General features: G+C 43.4%; 1 protein-coding gene across 4 annotated transcripts in view; it reads right to left on the bottom strand.

Moving 5' to 3' along the window:
* The window catches only part of SGCG (sarcoglycan gamma), a 146,983-nt gene that overhangs the window by 118,097 nt on the left and 14,077 nt on the right, over positions 1–14,809 (bottom strand). Inside the window, exon 1 of one of the 4 annotated variants that reach the window (XM_049646720.1) lies at positions 4,385–4,922. The exons of the other annotated variants lie outside the window; for them this stretch is intronic. The gene's annotated coding sequence lies outside the window, so the exon portion shown is untranslated. Of the gene's footprint in view, positions 1–4,384; positions 4,923–14,809 lie in introns of those variants that run through there. 4 annotated transcript variants of the gene reach the window in all.

Here is a 14,809-nt window from a genome sequence, read left to right as displayed (position 1 = left end):
CATCGATGGATTTCTCAGTAGCACACGGCTCCACCTTGTCTGTCTCAGGTCGGATTCTCCGGAACGTGAGGTGAGGACGCTCGTACAAATGATTCATGAAGGGAATGTTCTCTAAGAGGCATATATGTCAGGCAATGAGAACAGCTGGTCGGGGCAGGAGAAGCCAGACACAAAGATGTGTCTAGTGACACACGGGTACCTAGAGAACTGTCCTAACCGTCACTGGCGGTTCAGTGGCCAGTTCGTGTACCAGCCCGGTGAGGGGGACCTGAGCCCGCCCTAGTACCATTCATCCTGTATAGACATGACCCTGACGTTTGACATTATTTACAAAGGAAGACAGAGTTTAGAATGTTCCTCGAGTGACACAGGGAGACTGCATTTAACCAGGGAATAAAGAAGCCTGTCACCTATGTCATTAAGTCCTTGGAGTTTTCTAACCGAACTGAAATTTTCAGGCAAAGCAACTATATAACCCCTTCCCCTCAAAACCTCAATTTGCCTAGTTCCTAAAAATAGCATTGAACTAAATGCTAACTCTGAGAAATACCCACACAAAGTTAAGGACCAACTTTCAGAAAAGAAAAGTTATTTAAATGTATCAACCAAGCTGAGCTTCTTTTTAGTTACAAGTCTCCATGTGAAAGATTTAGGGCAAAAAGAAATTCTTGAGGTAGGCATAATTAAGGTTCTTATCAAATGTAGTGTATATGCAATTATGTGATTGCTTTGACAGTTCATTAAGAAGTTTCAGGAACTTCAGGGTCACGATTCACTTCTATCTTTATAGACACCTTTTCCTCAGGATTGAAATGTGAGGATTTAAAGCGATTTTCAACTGTTGCACAGAATACACATTCAAATGCATTCTGGTAGGGGGACAGCATACCTCTATGTTTCACCAAGATTAACATTCTAGAATGTTTCACATAAAATTTTCATTAAGACCTAAAATGTTTTATGAAGGGAAAATGTTCATAGGAAACCCAGTCAGTTGAGTTTTGTTTTTTGTTTTTGTTTTTCCCGAAGGCAATAGGGATTTCCAGTAAGTTAGTGAGAATACCAGAGAGGGTTTTCTGTTTGTGTTCTGGAATGTGCATTTCCTCCTCAGCAGCCCAGACTGCGTGTGGAGAGCATTCCTTAGTCTAGCACCTTCTATATGGGGCTCACGGTGCCTTCCTAGGGGATCCAGGAGAAGCAGGTTAGAAATCCTGATCACTCACCATTCTGAGGCTCCTCCCTGACCTCCTGGTCACTGAGACTAAGAGGTTATGTGTTTCCTCATTATTGACAGTGACTGTGAAGGCAAGGAGGGGTGGGGTCGGGAGGGGGGAGGAGTACGACTACTCTTCACCAGGAAGTCAGACACTGTCTAAATGTTTTGTCTCAACTGCATTTGGCACTCATTATAACCTCAGGAGGTAGATACTGCGATTTTATTCCCATTTTTACAAATGAGGAAACTGAAGCTGAGGGTAATTAAGCAAGTCGCACGAACAAGGCCCCACGGCGGGAGAGTGGCCCCCTGACTTCACAGCCTGAACTTGTAATGATTGCCTCTTCGTGCGTAGTGTGCTTTTCAGGGGTGTTCTACACATAAGACTAACTGAGAACGTTCAGAAGAGAACTGAAATAGTCACAAAGGTGAGGCAAGCTTTCACGGCATCCATCTCAACAGCGATGACCTCTTCCTGCTGGCTCTCCCTTCGTTCCCCAGTCCTCGGCCTTGGACTTTCTAGAACTCCTCTCTTCTCCCTCCCCCTTGCCCCCAACCCATCCTGCACGGCAACCAGAGGGAGCATCCCAAGGAATAATCTGGTCTCTGTGGCTTTTCTGTGGCAAATGCTTAAATGGCACCCCACTGCTTCCGGAGGAAGCGTGGACCCCTTTGGGGGCAAGCGAACCCTCCTGCAACCCCAGCTCGGTTTTCATCGGTGGAAGGCTGCGCACCAGTCAGACCCACGCCCAGCACTCTTCAATATTTCGAGGGGTCCTGAGAGAAGTCTTGAGACTTCTGCAGATACTGCTGTTGTCAGTTTTTCATACGTTTCTCTAGGGCAAAATCACATATAAAATTGAGTGAGGTTGTGCCCTGAAAATGGCAAGTCCCGTGGGCGAGGAATTCAACAACACTCGTGGGGCCGTCATGGAAACATCTGGCCTCGTAGTGGGTCCGGAAGCACACAGAGCTAGGCAGATGCTATTGAGGCTGAGAAGAAGAGGAGGAGGGAAGGCTGGAGGGGTAGAGGCAGGTTCTGAGGAGTAGGAAAGTAGCAGAATTCTGCTCTGACTGGAGTTTTTCCCCCTCCCACTAGGAACCCCTGGTGGGGGGGGGGTTGCTTAGCAGGCGGGCTGGGCTCATTTGAGAAGAAACAAGGGTCTACGAGAAGCCAAGTAAAAGGGGGAGCAAAGGGGGAACCAGAGGTCCTACAAAATACACCAAGTTCAACAGTAGGGCCGTTCATCATTTACAGTTATTACTGGATTTTCATACTCGATAGCAATATGACTAGAAGGTGAGTATTTTGAAGGACAACAAGGAACCATTTTATTTTCAGCATTTTAACTGGGTAGGGGAGGAAATATTTTTCCTTCCACCCTTGAAGGTCTTCCAGGTGGTGTAAGAATAAAGGGGGGAAAAAACAAATCAAACAAAACCAAGCCAAAGGCTCACCACATGCACGTGGAGGTCCAGTAACGAAGTTGAGGCTTGAGGACAAGACGGGGGTGGGTGGCTTTTATACCTTTTGAAGAAAGCGGCCATAAGTCGGTGAGGAGTTGACAAAGAAAACTTGGCTTTGGGAGCTCCCATTTGTAAAGAGTTTTTTTTTTTTTTACATTTATTTATTTTTGAGACAGAGGGAGAGAGAGAGCATGAGTGGAGGAGAGCACGAGAAAGGGGGAGACACAGGATCCCAAGCAGGCTCCAGGCTGTCAGCACAGAGCCCAGTGCGGGGCTCGAACTCATGGGCCACGAGACCATGACCTGAGCCAAAGTCGGACGCCTTAACGGACTGAGCCGCCCAGGCACCCCCCGTTCGTGAGGAATTCTAAGCGGAGTTTTGGCTGGGGGCGTAAATCAGTAAAAAGTAACAAGAGTTGCTTGTATAGGCTTCTTGGCTCTAACTTCTCCACCTCAGGTGATGAGGATGTCTGTCTCTTTATCTCCTGCTACAGGGAGGGCGCCTTTCACAGGGGAGGCTGGAGACAGGTGTGGGAGGTGGGGCTCAGGGTGTTCTGCTGGCTGTTTCTTAACCGGCCTTTACATTTTGGGGTGGCCTGCCCTTGGCACCTGCCAGCGCGAGCTTACAGCCTCTTTTGGAAACCTGGATTTTTCAGTCTTAGGAATGGGACATTTACATATGCAGAAGTGCTTTACTTTTCATTTGGCTTTGAAAGAAAATCTCAGGTCTAAGTTCTAGAACCTATAAAACTAACACCAACTTGAACCATTCGTCTTGAAACTCTGAGTGTGCCTCTTTGCACCTATTTCAGCAAAATGTTTCCAAGAAAATAAGTGAAAAGTAAACACAGGACGTTTCGTGCTAGTGAGTTACTCCATCCTGCTGGCCAGTCTTTCTGCCAGCTGAGTCCTATTTTCCCTCCTCTTTCTCTGCGCCTTCCTTTCAACTTGCTTTCCAATCTGTCCTGTATCAACTCAGGAAACAGAGAAAGAGCTGACAAGTTTAGGAGGCCCGAGTGTTGGCACATGGTTACCTTTTACTTTATTTATATTTACTTTTTGACAAGTGTTTTGAACAACACGTTGTTTTCCAGGTTTTAGGAGAGAACTATTCTTTCCTGTTTTTGCGCCAAGAATATTTGGGAAGCCGAAGTTGGTATTCTTCTCTTGTTTTGCTTATTCCCCAGATTTATCTCACGACTTGAAATTTTGCTCTCATTAACTTTACTCTATTTTTTAACGTCTGTAACAGCGCTATGGACAAAAGGTAAAGCAAACGTAGTTCTACCACAAAAGCTGAAGGGTAGAATTAGAATCAGGCAATCTTAAAGATTATATTTTATCTAGATTAACTACAGTATACAACTTAATGTCCGATAAATACAGAAATGCTACCATGGAGTTCTACAGATTAAAAACATTAGAAACACAAATCGTGTGAAAAATATGTAGCGTGTTAGCAGTCAGAGCAACTTAAGAGTTGAAATGAGAAATGATACTGTTATTGATACTTACATATCATCATTTCCAGAGAAAGCTATTCAACACTTTAAAAGGAACTTATTAACTATTATGTCACCTATGAAGAAAAACAAGTGGAGAAATCTTGTACCTACTGGGTTTTTAAGTTGTACATTGTAGCGAGGTTTTAAAAAATCCAAGTTCAAGGATACAAAATCCAAGGTAAAACTTGGGCCTTACCTTAGACGTCGCAGAAAGTGCGGGGGGGCAGTACCAGCTCCAGAGTTAGGCGGGGACTCAATGTTTCGAACTTTCCCCTTCCCTGCAGAATGAGTGAAGGGTTGAGGTTTCACCCACTGTGCCGGGAAGGCTCTCACGTGTTTTGGCCTCGTGTCATGTTTCATTCCCTCGTATTAGCAACAGGCGTGTCTAATTTTACTCAGTGACATAAACAGCTCATACCACACTTAAAATTGTTTGGGCACCAATTCTGGGACACAGCTCTAAGTGGGCCAAAAAAAAGAAAAGAAAATTCTTATAAAACCAACATTTAAATCTTGAATCACGATGGCCTTATGTAATGATAACTTTCTAAAATAAACTTAACCTTAAATGAATAGCAGAAAAGCAGACTGGTTTCCAGGAGAAGCTAATGTTGACAAAATCTCATAGAAATCATTTCAAATTAATAGGCAGCATTTAGAACTTAGGACTTTATTAGTATTAAGTGTAAACTATTCTCATTCAAATGAAATGCATATTAGAATAGTCACTCCTTAAAGATCCGTTTCTTTAAGTCTCTTTTTAAGTGAAAAATTTTAATGTTTGAGAAGAAAACCTTGAGGAATTACCATCCTAATAAAGAGAAGGCAAATACATTCTATATGTTAAAATTATGACCGTTCTTTACTAATAAACTAAACTTATGTTTAACAATGTATGCGAATGTAACAATGCAATCTTGATGTTTTATCTTTATTGAAAAAGAAAAAGTTAGATCATTAAACTTTTATAAGAGGTAAAGAAAATAAATATCGAGCTTTTTAATAATCTTTTATTTTGTCCTATTTTTGTATAGCCTGGTGAGCTGCCTGAATTAACATGGACTAAATTGTCTGTTTGAAATTTGGATTTTAGCACTAAAACTTGAAAAGGAGAAGTGGTGTAATTATAATCCATATGCTTAATATTTATTTTCTTTTCTTCTCAGGAGACCTCTTCTCTTATTCTATTTATTCATAACCCTAACGTCTTTTGACATTTGATGCTTCTTATACTAACAGCTGCAGGCCTTAAATTAAGAGCTGATACAGCTTCAACTAATCACACACTTATTTATAAGACTTTAAAAAATCTTTCATGAACTCTCTGCCCATTACTGTTTTCCCTATCACGGCAATTTAGTTGGACATAAAATTATAGCACAACTATCAATTCTTAATAAAAACATAGAACACTGAACAATGATGACATAAGATGTATTTTTGTACCAGTATGTGTCTAAAAAGTCAAAATTGGCAACTCCTAACTCAGTATTCTGGTTGAAATGTCACACGGCGAAAGGTTACGCATCGAGGGGCCTTTTCATCAATCAGTAAATTGGTTTTATAACGATGAACTTTTCAATGTTTTGGGGACTGCTTTGTACAAATGTTAGCCAAGCTGTGGACTCGATCTGCATTCACATCTAAAAATTCATTTAGTACTACCAACGTCTCTTTTCGGTCCTTCAGTAGGAAGGCTTAGAGGAAAAAAACCTTTCATTTTATAGAATAGTTGAAATTATTAAAACACCTTCGAAGTCTTTAATGCAGGTCTGGCTTCACTCTGTAACTCACAAATACACATCTCCTATGTTTTCAGTGGAATCCTAACACTTGAAAGCTGTAAGAGACCTTAAAGGAAACCAGGTCTAACATTCCACTGGATGTTAGGTTACGGAGCTCAGGCTTACGGAGCTGGCTTGGCCGTAGCCTGGCACAGAGATGGAATCTTACCTACAGAGAGAACAAACCGGTGGTCGCCAGAGGGGAGAGGGTGGGGGGTGGGTGCAGGGGATTAAGAAGTACAAAGTGCCAGTCCTACATAAATCATGGAGATGGAAAGTTCAGCATAGGGAATGTAGTCAGTAATATTGCAATAATGTCAGTGCCAGACGGTGACTATGCTCATCTTGGCGGGCACCATGTAACGTCCAGAATTGTTGAATCACTACACACCGAAAAGTAGCGTAGCATTGTGTGTCCATTACACTTCAATTAAAAAAAAAAAAAAAAAAGAAAGTCCTTAGGCTCTCGCGTTAAGAGGGTCTTACATAACTCTAGGATCTCTCTGGGATTCTTTTTTTTTTTTTTAATTTTTTAAAATGTTTATTTATTTTTGAGAGAGAGAGAGAGAGAGAGGCAAAGCATGAGCAGGGGACGGGCAGAGAGAGGGAGACACAGAACAAGAAGCAGGCTCCAGGCTCCGAGCTGTCAGCACAGAGCCCGACGCGGGGCTCGAACTCACGGACCACGAGATCATGACCTGAGCCGAAGTCGGCCGCTCAACCGACTGAGCCACCCAGGCGCCCCTCTCTGGGATTCTTAAGAGGGTCTTCCATAAGTCTAGGATCTCTTGGGATTCTTAAGAGGGCCTTCCATAACTCTAGAATCTCTCTGGGATTCTTAAGAGGGTCTTCCATAACTCTAGGATCCTTCTGGGCTTTACCTGCATCCTTCCTCCTGTTGTCAGTTAGCAATCCTGCCCTCCTACCTTGCTTCTGCCTGGGGGCAGACAGTCCTGCTGCTGGCCCTGTAGCTTAAGATACTGGGTTGGGGAAACCACTTTTAGATCTAGCGAAAAGTAGGAATTTCTGGTGGAGATATGGTTCATTTTGGACTACTCATTTTTGGTTTTGGTATGAAGTGAGTTGTGACAAGACACAGGGTGCGGGGGTATGGGATCATTCAAAGTGTGAAAAGAATAGGGCAGTTGTGAGGAGCAGGGAAGTCAATTCACTTGTGAAATATACTAGATCGTGTTCAGGGCCCAGCCGGAGTTGATCACTACCCACTGGTCCCATTTTTGACAGTTCCTGTGACTTTGGACACTGACTGTAGACACGCTTGCCTCCGCAACGAAACTCATCTCCCCAAACCCGTTCTTTCGTCCATCCGTCCTTTCTCAGTGTGTGACTCTATCCTCCCCAAAGTCATGGACGACCCATAAAGGAACATCCCTCACCAACCAGCCCGCCGGTCGGTCACTAAGCCCCAGGATCGCCTGCTCTCTCGTCTCCAGATCCCCGTCTGATGGGGGGCGGGGGGTCACATCAGGACTCGCCGGGTGCTGCTGCCTGCTTCCAGGTCCTGCCACGTTCCACTTTACTCTCCTGGAACTGCCAGAGAGACGCCAAGAACAGGTCATTCTCTCCACAGCACTTCCCAGCCTAAAGCCCTTCAGGGAGCCTTGAGGGTGCAGTATCCTGTATTCCACGGGGCACACACACCTTCACGATTGGACTGCGCGTCTGTCTCTCCTGCCCTGCCCTCGGGTACCTGGCCAAGCCTCTGACTAGAGTCACCTCCCGTCCTTTTCTGCGGGAAAACGAATGACTGTCTAACCTTTAAAAGTCTGTTCACGTCACTATCAGCTTTCTAGATGTGTTTATAAACTTAGAGTTCTTTGTATTCACGTTGCCATCATTGGCTTATATACGTGTTCTCCCTACTAGACCATGAACTCCTTGCTCAGCACCTGCATAAAGTGAGCCCTCAGTCAACTGGCCTCTGAACAGTGACACCAAACTTCAGTGTTTTTTACGATACCAATTCCGCAGTGCACAGTAATTACAAAAAAAAAAAAAAAGAAAGAAAGAAAGAAAGAGCTAACATATGATCAGCATGACATTCTAAGACTTTTCCAGAAGAGGTCAGTATAACAGTAATAAAGATATTAGCTTTCAGGGCAAATGACAGTGAAACCAAATTAAAACCAATTTGTAAGAGATAAACTTTCAAGCATTAAAAAATACCACATCAGTTCTCTGTCCCTCCAATCGAAGCCACACTTCCTCAGGAGAGATGGCCACAGACTTTTTGCACTAGCAAAATGGAGTGAGCAGATGATTCTGCACACAAATGAAAACTCTCGATGAATTTAAATCTGGAATGTAATTAACATCATCACCTGGATGCTTCTCACCCAAATTCTCTGGTTATTTTTAAATACGGATCATCCATGTGTGCATATTTGAAAAAGATAATTCGTATTCTCTTTTGGAGTTGCTGTATCAATAAAAAATTAAATTGATCGCTAGACTACCGCATGTAGGCATTTTGTGGCTTCTTATGGTACTTTGGGAGAGTTGCGGAGTCACTCTTTAGTATAAAGAGCTAATTCAGTGTTGTCAGGGATGATGGGAAAGAAAACTGTGGGATCCTGGAAAAATAAGAGGTGAGAAAGACAAAAAAAAAGGAAACTCACATTTCAGGAGAGAAACATGGCCTGAGATTTCAAAAGTTACCCGCTGGTAATCACTTCACTGGGTCATCGTATGTTTGAAGTCTTATTCCATGGACACAGGACTTTGCCTAAATTGACAGGGAACAGGTTCCACAACTCCGTTAGGTGCAGACTCGAGCGGTGACTCTCAGGTCGGGCAGCAAACGGAAATGTGGCGTGCACATAGCAGAATCACAGGAAATGCACGAGGAGTAATGACCAAAGCCGAACTTGCACACGCGAAGGGGAAATCTATCAGAAGGGCTTGTAATGGAAACCTCACTGTCTCCCGCTTCCCCCGCCCCATCCACACTTCCATCGGTCAGAGGTCACCGCTTAGATCTTCCTTCTCCTACCTACCTCTGACCTTCAAGTACCCTTACAAGGCTCTAGCTGGGTTTATGAACTTTTGACCTAGTCTATTACTTCATGTACATTATCACCCGGGAGCCCTTGTCTCCTTTTTCCTATGTGCTTTGATCATCAGTTCTTTTCTTCTGCGGTCACCTCTGCAATTTCAAACAATCGACTTAAACATTCACTTCCTGTTCCATAATGACCGTGTATCCGTTGGTCCTGCTGCCTGATAGAGGGCATTAGCATTCTGAATGTCCCAGCCCCTTGCCCACAGTGCCTTCCAGTCTTGTCTCCAAACTTCTGTCCTTGCCTTTATTTTTGTGCATGCTCACAATGGTCATATTCACCTTCTACACTGAAACTAATCTCCTGGGGCGCCCGGGTGGTTCAGTCGGTTGAGCGTCCGACTTCGGCTCAGGTCATGATCTCACGGTTTGAGCTCAAGTCCCGCGTGGGGGTCTGTGCTGACAGCTCAGAGCCTGGGACCTGCTTCGGATTCTGTGTCTCCCTCCCTCCCTCCCTCCCTCCCTCCCTCTCTCTCTCTGCCCCTTCCCCTGCTTGCACTCTGTGTCTCACTCTCTCAAAAATAAATAGACATTGAAAAAAAATTTTTAAAAAGAAACTAATCTTCTGCATCTCCTATGATTTGATCAAGTTGATTTAAAAATTAATGCAATACACCGTGTTCACATTTTACGACTAGCTACCCGACTATCCGACCGTGCTCCTTTCAGGGATAAGCACCTGTGCCCCTCAAAGCTTCTATTATCAGTTTGAATGATCCACTTTTGAAATATTTCTCCAAATATTTCAATTGCCTTGTACGGACACTGTGCCTTTCCCAGAGAGCTTTTGTGGTCGGGGGTTTCTGAATGCCACCTTAATTGTTGTACAAGAAGTTTTGCTAAATTTGCCGTCCTCAGCTTATCTCCTACTTGTCTCTCACTTTTTATTCCTTTAACCTATTATTTGGAATCAATGTCATTTTTCTTCTTGAAGGAAAAAAAATGTTCCTTTCTAGTTTAAGTAGCTTGTACCATGGTTTTCTTGTAGGAGTCTCCTCCATCTCCTCACTTTTTGATGGTCTTTGTGTTTCTTTTATTCTCTACTTCTGCCCCATCGTCCGACTTCTGGCGAATTTCTGATAATAAAACCCGTTGTATACGATCGCGTTTTTCTTCAGCATCCTTGTATGCCAGACTCTCCCTCGTCCTGTGCCAGTCCAAGGGGCTGAGCTGGCCTCCCGCACAGTGGTCGTGTTCCTCACGGCGCTCCTAAGCTGCGTGAACAGTTCCCTGAATCAGCTCTCAGGTCCTCTCTTCATTTACCCCCTTGCTTTGGTGGGATGTCCCCTCAAATGAGCATTCGGAAAGGGTTTGGGGGAAGTAGACTATCTGAGTCCTTTTATGTCGGGAAATGTATCAATTCTGCTCCCAAACTGGTTAATACTTTCATTTACCATAAAATTCTGGACTAAAATAATTTCAGACTAAACTTTGAAGTCCTGGCTCCATTGACATCTGTCCTTAAGAGTTCCCACAGAGAAATGTAATTCTAGTCATTGGCATTTCTAGTTTATTTTGAGTAAGGTACGTTACTATTTAAAGGTAGCTGTGTGCATCTTTTGTTGGTAAAATTAATATTCTCCCTAGTTTATTTCCTGTTATGTTCCTCTGGTATTTCACATATCTGAATACATCAAAGAGAAGGTAGCGTCCATTTATAAAATGTAAGTGTATTTGTTCTTACTGAAAAGTAATGATTGAGTAAGACACTCAAGTTATATTTCACGAATATTCTTAAAATCTGCTCTGGTCAGAAATTTCTGACCAAGAACTAGAGAGTAAATGATGGTAGGATTTATGAAAAGGAAGATACGTGATATAAAATAAACTGGAGGGAAAAAAAGAACAATTGAAAAAATATTGGAAATCTGCATTTGGAGGCAAAGTTAAGATCTGTTCCCAGGGCCATGGAAAGCAGTCAGACATTGAAATTTGTGAGAATAGCCACTTACAAAAAAGAATAGTTATTCCTTCCGTGAGGACGTTTCTCCTAGTGTAATAGTTCTTCTGGATTCTCTCTATAATTGCACTCATTTCTTCCCAGGGTAAGTGGTTTAATTCTTCTCCCTGATGAGTTACAATAAGAAAGGGGGTCTGTATGGTGCAGTCCCTCCCTCGTCAGGGACCTTCATGCCTGCAGGGAGTACAGTTTCAGGCTGTAAGTTTCAACTGTAACCTTCCCGGGGGCGGGGGGCAAGGGGTGGGGGGGACCTGTGATCATCTAGAGTGAAGAGATGGGTGAGTCCTTGCTGGGAATGCAACGTTAGCAAGCCCATGGTCGCTGCACATCTAGAATATGTTCTCCGACAGCTCTCTTTGCAACAAAAATGACATTTAGACCTTCATTTGCCTCATCTCAATTGGTTCAGAACTCGGGCAGTAAACACAGAAGGGATTTTTCTCAATCTTCTCAAACTAAAAACAAACAAACAAAAAATCAGCATCTAACAACCACACATCTCTGCTAAGGATCTACTTTTATAGCAGGGGCTATTCTGTATTAGCACCTAATCTAACTCTTCTCTTTCAACTTCTTCTTTTTGCCAGGCTGGTGCCCTCTTGGATACCTCTGTGGTCCTCACAGAATTCACAGCAGACCAATGTGTCACTGCTCATTTACCTCCCTATATCCTGTTATTCCTTTATTTGATCCTAAGTTTGATGGCAGGGACTGAGTCTTGACCCCTGTATTTCCTGAGCCTCTACGTACTCAGTAAGTATCTGCTAAATGAATGCATCTAGTAAGTGAACCACAATTCCTACGCTTATACAGCTTTCTTTCCAGCTTAGAGGGCAGACCGCTAAACACTCAATAGTGTGGTTCGCCTAACAGTTTAGGTAGGTAGCACAGGCTACGGAGACATATAAAGGAAAAGTTAATTCTTTCTGGAAGAGACCTAGTGGTAGTGCGTTCTCCAACAGCAAAAATCATCATTACCTCGGCCGGCTGAAATTTCTTATGCTTGTGCAGGTTTCAAACGCATTCGATAAGTTGACATAATAGCGGGTGAACATAATTTGTAAAAACATGAGAGTCAACACATATGGACATATGTGCCTGTCGCTGACCTAAGTGCTAAGTTTTCTATTGATTCACGTGTGGGTTTGGAGAGCACTAACCAAAACCTTCAAAAAGTTACTGTTACAGTATTGATGACTTTCGTTGAACCCCCTGAACCCTCCAAAATCAGGTTCAGATACCTGATAGCCTCTATGGCTTGACAGCTTAGCTGATCTCCTATATTCTGTAGTCTGATTATGATTCACACTACACAGCGTTAATGTAAAAATCTTCCTTACTTATTCTTTCCCTAGAAATAATGTAAACCAATGGCCCCAAATTCCAGGCTTTCGGATCAAGTGAGTTTTAAATTCAGCTTTTTCACAAGTAATAGCTTGTGTTAGGTAACTTAGTTCCCTTCTTTAATGGTTTGTTTTCTGCCATTAATGTTGGGGATAATATTAGCTACTTAATTATTTAAAATAATTAAATGAGGCAATGCACAAAAGGCTCTTGGGACATAGTAAAACACATATGAATGGTAGCTATGTTATTACAACTCTTTGTCAATGCTGTGAGTGAATTTTTCAAAACGAAATAAAATATGTGAATCGCAGATTATGACAAATTCACCCTTTATACCAAAGGCATTTTGGTTTACTTAATAGTATACCTAACATGATAAAAAGCATTTAGACTTGATTTGACTTGATGTTGTGCCTACTCATTAGCTCAGCTAGTAACGAACCTTCACAGGCAGTCCACACAACAGCAAACCAAATTATTATTTTTTCTTACAGTTTATCAAACCAAATTATTTTTCCTTACCGTTTAGCTTTCTGATATCCAAATCCACAGCATTTGTCAACAACTTGCCTTGATACGATACGTATAGTCGAACAGTCTTGGCAGACACACGGGGATACTTTATAGTCTGAAAACTAAAGATGCTGGTAATCCCACGCAGCTGCACTCGACTTGCTCCTGACCGTTGTCCTGCTCAGGTCATGCTGAGGGGCCCTGTGCTCCTGACCTCCTACCTTCATCCTATCTACCGAAAAGTCTTCAAGATCCTATTATTTCAAAAACCCTTTTTCCACTGAAAATGTGTAGCTGGACACTAGAGGGATCTTGACAACAGAAATGCTGTGTTGTGAGGTCATGGGAGTGCCAGCACAATTATGCTGCTGGGGCCCGGGAGAAAAGACAGTGGTGAAGAGAATGACACCGAGAGATGAGATGGAGAGGTGAAGTTGGCTTGGATCCCTTGTGTTTAATGTTTATTTATTCTTGAGAGAGAGAGAGAGAGACAGAGTGCGAGCAGGGGAGGGGCAGAGAGAGAGGGAGACACAGAATCCGAAGCAGGCTCCAGGCTCCGAGTGGTCGGCACAGAGCCCGATATGGGGCTCGAACCCACGAACCGTGAGATCATGACCTGAGCTGAAGTTGGACGCTTAACCAACTGGGCCACCCAGGCGTCCTGGATCCTTTGTGTTTAAAGACTTACTATAGGCATGGACATTTCAGTCATCATGTTGCAAACTCAGCGTATTTTAATCGTCCCTCCCACTTCTCTGCAACGCTTCTCTTCTGTTCTCCTCCTTAGCTTAATGGCATTGCCATTGGCCAGTTGGTCACACTGGAAATCATCCATAGCTTAATGTAAATTATTTCAACTACTGTGTGTATTTGTTCCTCAGTTAGCAAATGCTCTTTTGCTAATTTTTAACTGGAGAAGGAAGACTGCAATGAAAGGGGAAAAAATGAAGGATGTTGGCCTAAGCACATCCCATGTGTGACCCAGTCTGGTTGTTTACCATGAAAGAAAAAAAGCTGTTTGATATCCAGCATCAGACTCAGCATAATTTTTTTAAGTTTATTTGTTTTCTAAGATTTCTTTTGAGAGAGAGAGAGCAGCAGCAGGGGAGGGGCAGAGAGACAGGAAGAAGGAGACAGAATCCCAAGCAGGCTCCGCTCTGTCAGCACAGAGCCCGACGCAGGGCTTGAACTCTCGAACCATGAGATCACGACCTGAGCCAAAGTCAAGAGTCTGATACTTAACTGACTGAGACACCCAGGCACCCCAGATTGTATACAATTTCAGCAACAAGAAAATCTGGCATCTCCACAATAGCACAAAGGCTGGTTTCTCCAGCAAGGGACAAAAATCCCATTCATTCACTCATATGCAAAAAGGAGACAAACACTTTTCTCATTTAAAAATGAGAAACTGAAAACTTGAAAATGGCAAAAATGAACACGTTCATTCCAAGAAAACGTAGAAATACATGCTTTTTGTTCGTTTCTCAACATCCATTAACTCTACCACTGGTAACGACCGCTGGGTTTTCTTTTTGAGCAGCCACCCCTACCTTGCTTTTAGTCTATACGTTCGGTCAAGTCACATCAGTGCCATTCCCAGGTTGAGCGGCAGGTCATGTGACTCAGCCCGGGCTGAGCAGAGCAAGGCGCTCTCTTGGCCACAGAGATGCTTTCAGGATGAGTCCATCCAAGCCAACCAGCCCCAGTCAGAGCAGCCCCACGACTTTCGATTCAGTGGCTGACAAGACACACTTTGGTTTCTGCTGGACTTGAAGCTGACAGCGATATGAGCCTGGCTTGTGAGCGGCCATGACCACCTGACAGCACGAGGGCTGGAGCTGGGCGACGAGAAAAATGCATGGTAATTTCAAGTCCACGAATCACGGCATGCCTAAATCAGCTGCAGTCTCGTACTTTTTCGGCTGCGTCAGTCGG

The sequence above is a fragment of the Panthera uncia genome (assembly GCF_023721935.1).
Source record: "Panthera uncia isolate 11264 chromosome A1 unlocalized genomic scaffold, Puncia_PCG_1.0 HiC_scaffold_16, whole genome shotgun sequence".
Lineage (NCBI taxonomy): Eukaryota > Metazoa > Chordata > Mammalia > Carnivora > Felidae > Panthera > Panthera uncia.
The sequence above is the reverse complement of the archived record's forward strand: the minus strand, read 5'-3'. Positions and strand labels throughout refer to the sequence as shown.